Genomic DNA, 10,290 nt, shown 5'->3' on the forward strand with positions numbered 1-10,290 from the left:
AGTTGTGCGAAAAAAAACAAACAAAATGTGGTGTAAAAAAGAAAACACTTTATGTGCAGTAAAAAGGTATATTTGATGCTAAATATGTTATATCATAATATTTTGCAACCGATTTACTCAAATTAACACGATATGTGATCATGCTGGTTATTATTGAAAATTAAATTTAAAATAATATAAATTAAATATAAATATTTTATAGTTTTTATTTTCAGCTATTACCATGTATGTCTAAAGAATATGTAACAATAATTATGAGAGCTCTTATAGTTTTATAATTTTTAAATTTTTTTAACATTCTATTTATTAATTTTTATCTTTCATTTCCGAAAAATTTATTCTTATTATTTTTTATATCTGCTGTCTTATTTCTACAAATTGAAATTCCAGTAATATACAAATCCTTTATAAACAAATTTAAGTTAATTATGGTATGTTATTCATATACGTATAAAACATATATAATTCATAATTTTTTAGCCATTCTTTTTTTATTCGTTATCAGTGCGATAAATGGGATTCACATGCCTACTGTAAAAAAATTTATGATCAAGTGGTTTTACTCTTCTTTTTATATTAGATTTCTCCCGCATTTGATTTTATTTATTAAGATACGATTGTCTTTGTTGACAGATATTTTTTATCGTCGCAGGATGTAAAATAATAATAAATATGCATAAAAACCCCGCTTCATTCTTTTAAAACCTTTATCATGTATTTTATAGTTCATATTTTTAAAATTAAGCATTTGATTTCAGTTTGTTAATGCAAAAACGCTCTAGAAATATTTTATTTAGAGTTTTTATCCAGTAACTCACTTTTTCATAATTTCTTTGTCAGACAACTTTATAAATTATTATGTCTTCATCAATCTGAAATTGATAATCGTACAAAATGTTCTTTTATTTTTTTTTGCTTATATAACGAAAAATGTCTCTTCTCATACACTTATATGTGTTTTCCAGCAAACCAATTATCGCATAACCTTAATTATTACTTGCTTTATACCTCAAAATACACAAAATATTTTGCTGGTTTCATATTCTATGTACAAATAGTGGCTTGTTTTGCTGCTTATAGTTTCCTTTCTGTGCTGTTTCGTAGTATGAACATATTTTTTTTATTAGTAATTTTTGATAAACAGTTTCAGCTATCTATTGAATAATTTGGAAAAGAGAATCATTTTTTTATTAGCAAGTAATGATCTTTTAGTATGTTAATCATATTTTGAATGTGAATAAAGGTCTTTATTAGTTAATGTGCTATTTAAGGTTCCAATTTTTATCTAAAAAGAGCTTTTTTGTCATTCTGATTGTTGGTCCGTAGCTTCATTTTATAGCCTGTCTCATATTAAAATTTCTATAATGATCTAACACCGTGAATGAATCAAAAAGTAGTATCCCTACCATTTAATCTTTCTAATAATTATATTTCTAAGCTCTCTATTTCTTGTTGACTCGTAGATTAATTTGTTAATTATTGATTTTTCTATTATATAAAATAAGAAAATAGCTGTTGCAAAAATCTTTTATTTCATGTATGATATTTATCTAGTATTTTTTCCAAAATTGTGAAGCAAATAGTTGTTTTTAACCAATCACACTTATTATATAAAAAAAAATTACATGAAATTATTATTTTCGGCTTGCAATATTATCTTTGCAGCTTGTATTTAATTTACAGATTTTAGCCGGACATACTTTTGCTAAATTTACCTAATCGCGTTATATGTTAATCTAAACACAAATATTGATCAAAAACTTAAATAAAAATTTTACAGAAAAAGAATTTTTATACTATATATTCAAAAACCTTTGGTCGTTGAAGAGACATATATTTTTCTGTTCGATTTTTTCTAAAAATCGCTGCTTACTTTTTATATTACTCAAAGTTACTTATATAAAAAAACTTTGTTCATTTATGCTTTATTAGAATACTAGAAGATTCGTTGAAATTTTTCACATTAAATTTTTTTATTTACAATCGAACTGACATTATTGCAAAGTTAAGGCATCATCGATGGAATGTATGATTTGTTGATATTTGGTTATTTTCTGCATGTTTTTTTTAAATTGGATTTACTGAATTGTTGAGGCCTCTAGTTAGCCTTTTATGAAATTTATATACATTTATGCTATTTTCTCCATGGTTAGTGTAAAAAACAGCCGTGCTTTCACGGAAATATTATTAATTTCAAATAATTAAAATAAATATCTAAATTTTCATCTTGCTGCATTTTTTTCATAGGTGATGTAGATTTATATTGTTGTGATTTTAGATGGTTCCACTTCACTAAACCACTTGAGATATTTTCTTGTATGTATATGTAATACCATTGAGGAAAAAGAAATTTATATTTTTATAGTAAAATCTTTAGTAATGTAAGTTTTATGGGAACATTAGCGAGGTCTTTTTTATTTTGTTCGATAGATTCAAAAAATAAAATTATAATATCTAAGCATATAATTAGAAATCTTCCAATTTTATTATTTAACTGAATTGCTCTTGTTAGATATTAGGATTCTTTAAAAAATCTCATTTAACCTTATAAGAACAAATAGACAATTTTTAAAAATATAAGCAGTTTTTGTGATGATATTCTACTTGATTGCAATTTTATACGATCTCGATGTGCATCTATAATGCAGGAGAAACCCTTATATGATATATCATCTGTTATTTTGTATTTTCTAGTGTAGAACTGATATTTTTGTTCCGTTTTATTTTACTCTCTTTAGTCGATTTAAAGTCTCAAGCTTGCATCTGGTAGTCGAATAAGTTCGATTCACGATGCTAATGTACGATGTTTTAATTGATATTTATTCATGTATTTTTTATTTCATGCATATAATTTATTGGAATTCTTGCTATTTTTCTTAAAGGGTATTTCTACCTTTATTTATTTTATGTCTAGCTACACTTCATGTAGATAACACAACTTTATCTATTTAGAATATTATAAATATTTTTGTGCACATTGTTTTCTCTCTATTTGATTTGTTTATTTTTGTAATTCTTTATGCATGTATATTATATGCTTTTGTATCAGATTGGAAATTTGTAACAGTAATCTTAATTTGGTTAAAAATTTAGCACATACCTAATATTATTGTTTGCGGCTTATATGAGGTTACGTATAAATTAATGTGAAATTTTTAAGTTTTCTGTGATATTTCGAGTTTATTTACTCGTACGATAATCTCTATAAAATACCCTTTTTTGAGTTTATATAAAATCTTCTTTCTTTTGAATTTAATTGCATTTTTATCTGTGATTTTCTGACGTCTGAACCGGTAAATATCAAAACAAAAATTTGTTTATTGTTGAAATTGAATCTGTTTTAAAAAAATTAATGTGTGGTTTTCTATAAACAGAGCAGATATGAATCTTTTGATTTGCAAAAAAATCTTGACCAATATTATGATTCTACTGTGCTATTAGTGGGGAGCTTTAAATAGTTTTGTGTGCTTTTATACACTTTCCTTAAAAATGTGTTATATGTTGAACTCTTGAGTGGCATGATTTTATATATCCGAGTAGTATGCATAATTTAAAGTGGGTTATTTTGCATGTTATATTTAAAATATTATTGTTTAGTTATGGGCTTTTGATTACAAACACCTGTTGCCTCAGTATCTGTAAAAATTTTTCTAAAAATGGTATTGTTCATAAATTTCAGTGAGGTTCCCAATATCCTGCTAGTTATTATTTAATAAGCTATTTTCAAATAAAATTCAACGTAGTTCAGATGGGATTCTTTCTATTGCCAATTTATCTATAATTTACATGTAATTTTGTTTTTTATCTAGAAATCGATTGAATTTTATAAACAATGTGCTAATTCTTCTTTTTTTATCTTTTCTTTTATCGTAAATTAATCAGTCGTATGATAGATCATTTTTTGATGTCAAATCGCTGACTGTATATATCTAAGGTGGCATAGAGCAGTATAGTGCAAGTTTTCGAATTATTGCTATCTAGGCTTGTGCAGGGCTTCTTAGTTTGACAAGGAAATTTATGGTATTTTTAGATATTTAGACCAACGGTTCTTCTCAAACATTCAAAACCTAATATTTTAAGCATTCGGTCTGTGCTTTCTGTCCTGTAAAACTCGCAAAAAGCTCCTGCTGCTGTCAATATGACACATCCGATGTTCTTTGATATAAAAATGTTCTTTATTAACCTAATATATGTAATCGATAGGTTTAAAATGAAAATCAATTAATATTGTCACGAAATTTAAAAAATGCCGTTTAATATAACTTTTTATATTGAAAAAAGAACTTATGGATTAGACTGGTTTAAAGAATAGGCGTATAAACATATACATAAGGGATTTTAAAAGCATTAATTTAATATACGGTTTTTTATTATTTTTTTAAACATGTTCAATATAAATCCACCATAATATATATTTTTATGTATACATAAGATGTACCCTAAAAACTATAACTTTGAACAATTTTTATAAATTAGATATAAGATAATTTATGGCTTTTTTTATAAGATGGTTAATTATTATGTTAAACGACCTAAATTATACCATTTTTGTATTATCATAAAATACTATAAATTTATAAAAAATCAATTTACTCTACAGAGGATTTAAATATTATTTGCTTTTAGATATATTTTAGGCATTTATTTCCATTTTATCATTCTAATAGTACATACAGTAAACCTTTAAAAATAATATATATAGAAAAGAACTAATTATTTAAATAGGAAAAATTTACAAATGCAGATGCAAACTTATGTATTGTGTAACAAAATCTTGCTTTTTTGCCACTCATTTTGAAGCTTCTCTTTAGAATATTCATTTTATCAATATAAAATTCAGAAATTTCGAGAAATCACTTTTTTTTAATTTTATTCGCTTTTTTCTATTATGCATTTTACATTAGGTAAAGATAGAATACTGGTCAGAATAAATTATATGATTAAATTTGAAAATTATTGCTTTTAAAACCATCAAAACTGAAAATTTCTACATAAAAAGATAAATGATAAAAAAAAATAATTTTTTTGATAATACAAGTTTTAATTCATATGTCTAAAAAAGCTTTGTTATTTTATCAATGACATGTTATCTGTTGAATATGACATACTGTATAACTAACTAGCAAGAAAAAATATACTTATATTATCGTTGCTTAAGTTTGTAATCTCGAAAGAAGGCTTATATACCTATAAAAGTTAATACTATACCTATTCTTTGTTTTATGCACATTTTATTCTATATATCATACACAGAGTGTTAGAAAATCCAATATTTTCTGATAAATGCTATTAATTCTATGAATAAATTTTACAATATAAAACTTTTGTCTTTTCATGTTAAATCCGTTCTTATGCTCTTTTATTTTTGTTTATATAAATATAAAAACAAATTCAAAAGGTATTTAAAATAATGTAAAAACATACAAACCATTTAAAAACTTGAATTTTTTATAATACCGTTCTTATTTCTTATTTAATTTTTTTCTGTTCTATTAAAAAAACAGCTTAATAAAGATATATAGGAGTATTTTTTTAGCCAGGCTTAATTTTAAAAACACAAAAAGTTTTATATTTATTATTATTATTATCAAATATTGATGTTTTTTTATTTTAAAAGTATGATGAAGAGAATTATATGCATAATAAAAAAATAATCTATATTTTCTTCCTTTTAATAAAACACTGGGAACAAAATATTGATATTAAGTTTTAATAAACAAGTTTTTTATGTATAAAAATTCTTTTATCGGCTATTTGCGGCGTTCAGATATATTACACTGTTTTGAATGAATTTTCTATAGTCATTGGAACAAAATTGGCTATAATTCATTTTCGAAGGATTTAAGAAAATATTTTTCTAGCATTATTATAGTCCAGCTATATCCTTTCAGAATTTTATTTACTAATACAACAATCTTTTTTTCAGAATTCCTTAAATATGTAAGAAATACAAGTTTTGCTTAATATTTAGTGGTTGAAATACCAACTTGAATTTAATTTACAGTTTTTTAGGTGAAATATAAACATAGGCACTACTAACATATCAAATTTCTATTTAATTTGTAGTTTTATGGCAAATTATAGACAATAGAAAACAATTAAGTCATTTTGAATGTAATAAAAACGATCGCATAGTAGAACGTAAAGAAAGTAATTTTTTATAAAAAAACGAATGTTCACTTTTTCTATATGTTCGACAATGGGGCGTTTGAAAAGGCAAAATATGAACGGATAAAAACAATAAATATTGATGACACAAGAACTGAAAAGAAGATTTATGAATAGCACTATTTAAAAACTAAAATGTAAAATCAAGGTCTAGTTTCTATCCAGTGGGTAATTTTTTGCATTACTTGAAAATAAAAATTACTGCCTTATATATATTTTCCCCTGGTTTATTTCATATTTTCGAATTTCATTTGTTTGTCTATTTTTAAAAATTTAATTTAGATGTTTTTAGAGGGAAGATAAAATACATACAAAAATATATGAATATTTTGACTAGTTTAAAAAACTTTCATCACCATGTTTATTTTCTCAATATAAATTTAATCTGGGAATCTATTTTTGTTTCTATAGCGGTATAAAGATTTTAAATTTTTATAGTCTTTATTTTTCAGGTTCTTTAGTTATTTATTAGCCTTATATATCATTGATGTTTTGATAATAAAATTTAATTCCATAATATTTAATGCAAACTTTTTAATATTATTTTTATGAGAAATTTATACCAAATACTTTTAGATTTTTACTGAAAGTTTTAGATATCAAATACATTTTCACAAATCTATAATTTGGATATATTTTTAAATTTTAACTTATTTTTTTATAAGTAAATATAGTGATATACAGAAGAAACAAGAAATTAAGGTATAATTATACAATTCAAATTCTTTTTATGCGTTTATTTTCTTTATGTTTATTTATTGTGTACAGCTTATCCGTTATTATGTAATTTTAATTAAAAGTGTTATTTAATGGCTGCAAAATTTAAAAAACATTATACATTAGATCGCTTTAAATATCAAAAAATAAAACAAGTATATAAATCTATAATTATCTCAAATATATGCATTTATATATTAAATTGATCAATCGATTTTTTAAATGATGATGTTATATTGGTAGCGTTTTTTTAAATCGAAAACATAAAGAAAGACGCAACGAAACCACATGAAAGAATTTAAAGAACTATTAAACATTGTTTTTTATTATGAGACTACTAAATTGCGGCTTTCGTTTTGCAAATAGCTAATAATTAAATCAAAAACAACCTATTTTACTTATTAAATTTAACTGTAATTTGCAAAAACAAGAATCAAATAAATATTAATAAATATGTCTGCAATAACAATCTAAAATATATAAAATTGTGCTGTTATATAAAATTTCGACAGAGAAAATTCTTTTCAAGTATATAGCTTGTGATATTATAAAAAAAAAAAAAATTTTATTAGCCTTAGAATTATGCAATTATAGCAATAAATTTTAACCGAAAATGATATTAAAACATAAAAAATGCGATAGTGTATTTAAAATTACATTACCACTTTTATATTAAAAAACTTATTTTGATTTAAACTAATATATCATGCCTGATTATTGATTCTTTAGATGTATTAAAATTTCGATTTACTGTCAGATTACATCAATATGCAAAACCATTTTTTTGACAGAAAATCCTTTTCTATTATTCAAGAAACGATCTTTTCGTCGCTTGGAATAAGTGATTATATGGTTTGAATACCTAGTTAAATCTATAAATAATGTTTATTATATGGCATATACAACCTTCAGAAATTATCTAATACATTCTCAAGTGATCTATTGATCTTTTAAAAGCAATATACATTATAAAAAAACAATCGAATTATATTTCTTATTTTTATTTAAATAAAATACACGTTAGCCCAGATTATAAAAAACGCAGGCTTAATTAGTAGAGAAAAACATCGATTTTTTTTCAATCGATTAATTTCCGAAAAATATTTTTGTTATGAATTTATTGGGTTTAATACAAGAAAATAGAGTTAAAATATATATTTTATTATTATGTAAGATTATAATTACACACAAGATCCTTTATAACTAAATAACACCTGAAAATAAAAATCTTGCTTATATATTAGTACTTTATATAATTAGAAATCGAAATTCAAGTCATATTTAGTATCTAAATTTAATCATCATAATTTTTATTATAGATAAATATAATTATAAGATTCATTTTATTAATAAAATCGTTGTTTAATAATGTAAGTAAAGGCTAGATTTAATATCGAGTGTTCAGATTTACTAGAATAGGCATAAGTTATTTTCTTTTTAATTGCACAAAATTTGTATTCTTTTTGAATTACAAGTTCTTATTTACCATGACATATAATCTTGCTTATAATATGCAGTAGATCGTACAATTAGACAATAAAAATATAATTTATTTGACAATATTAGTCTTTAATTACTCAATTAAGATATACGAGTCTCTTAAATGCCTTAATCCTTGTTTAATCAAGATTTAATCATATATGGGTGGAATATATAAATTATGTAAAATCAGCAGGCAATAAAAAAAGTCTTAAACTATAATTTTGCAAGAAATATCCACCCTACGACCAATTATAATGATCATTAAAATGAAAAAATTGTTTTTATAGAAAATAGACTTTTTTATAATCAGGTTATTCTTAGTGATTTTTAAATGGAAAATAAATAATCGAAGAGGTTTTAAAAAAAACCTGAATCATTATAAAAATTATAACTAACTAATTGATACCTGATATTTTATATTTTTTTAGCACATATATTTATAAAGGTTTATATTTTAATATATGTAATATTACAGGTTTGTTATATCAAAAAAACAAATACAGCTGATTCATAAGTTGATTTCAAACAACACAGGAACGCTGTATTTATAATACAAAACAAAGATTAATGTTTATCTATACATATAATAGAACTTTTTTCGAAATAAATTTCAGTATGAATTTAAAAAAACTATTTTCTATAATTTATCGTGTTATGCTATTTTTATAATAACTTAAGCAAATAAATATGTAGAAAATTTACCAGTAGCAATTAAAAACATACAAATCTTAAAATAACATAAGCTTGCAATTTGACTCTTCAACAGGTTTAAATAAATTTTTGCTGATAGTAAATTGTATTTAATAGCATATAATTCATGTATGAGATATTGTGTGTGTTATTGTCTAATTTTTTCTTTTTTTTGTATTTTCTATTTATTAGGCAGTTTAAAGTAAAAAATTGGTTTATATGCATAATTTACGTCTAAACTAAATAATAAATTTATATATATATACATTATACTTTTTAAACAGTTTTATTATAAAAAATAAATAGTATTTAAGAAAAAATTCGATGCACTTTGTCTCTTTATAACTTAGTCACTAATGAACTGTATTTTTGCGTTGTTTCTTTCGAGAAAACCAGTTTTTAAATAAATACACCATTGACAATCAGCTTTAAATATGTCTTTAGTAATTGATTTATTGTAGACTAGAATTTTGCAAATGTACATCATTAAGTTTCCAAATTTTTTTTTAAATAGACCATATCTGCACGGATCTAAAATTGATTTCAACAAATAAATGTAAGCGAATCATGTTTTTTTTATCGTAGAAAGAATGCTATGAATGAGAACAAAATAAATTTACGCTAATTTTTTTCATAAAAGATATTAAATAACGCTTGGAAGCCGCCTAGACAAACTATCTGAACTATATCCATTTATTTCCAATAGCTTACTTTGTATTCTGTTTATAAGCGGTAAATGCAATTGAAACATGTGAATTTTAAGTGATATAAAGTTAATGATATAAATCTGTTTAAAAATATATTTATATTCAAATAAATCTATTAGATTGTATTCATCAAAGAAAATTGTGTATCTAAGCAAAGTATTTAATTTTAATGCGAATACACCAAATTCTTATATATCTGCGGGTAGTTATGTTCTATATACAATGATATTCAATTTTTTATGATATCAAGATAATTACTTTTATTTCTTAGTTAATTAAAGGACTGCTTTAAATTTTTCTAATGAAGAAATGGATATTGATTTATATTTGAAAATCTATATAGTTATATCTAATTATGGCATAAATATTTGTTGATCATGATAACTTATTTTTTAAAATAAAGATCTCCGACTTATCGATTTTGTATCCAATTTTAATTTTAAAGACCCCATGATTTATAAAAAAATAAGTGGTCGACAAGAATGTTATCAAGATTAAAATATTTACAAAAAACAATTCCTATAAT

The sequence above is a fragment of the Rhyacophila brunnea genome, unplaced genomic scaffold (genome assembly GCF_057557595.1).
Source record: "Rhyacophila brunnea isolate RB1 unplaced genomic scaffold, BYU_Rbru_1.0 scaffold_79, whole genome shotgun sequence".
Classification (NCBI taxonomy): Eukaryota; Metazoa; Arthropoda; class Insecta; order Trichoptera; family Rhyacophilidae; genus Rhyacophila; species Rhyacophila brunnea.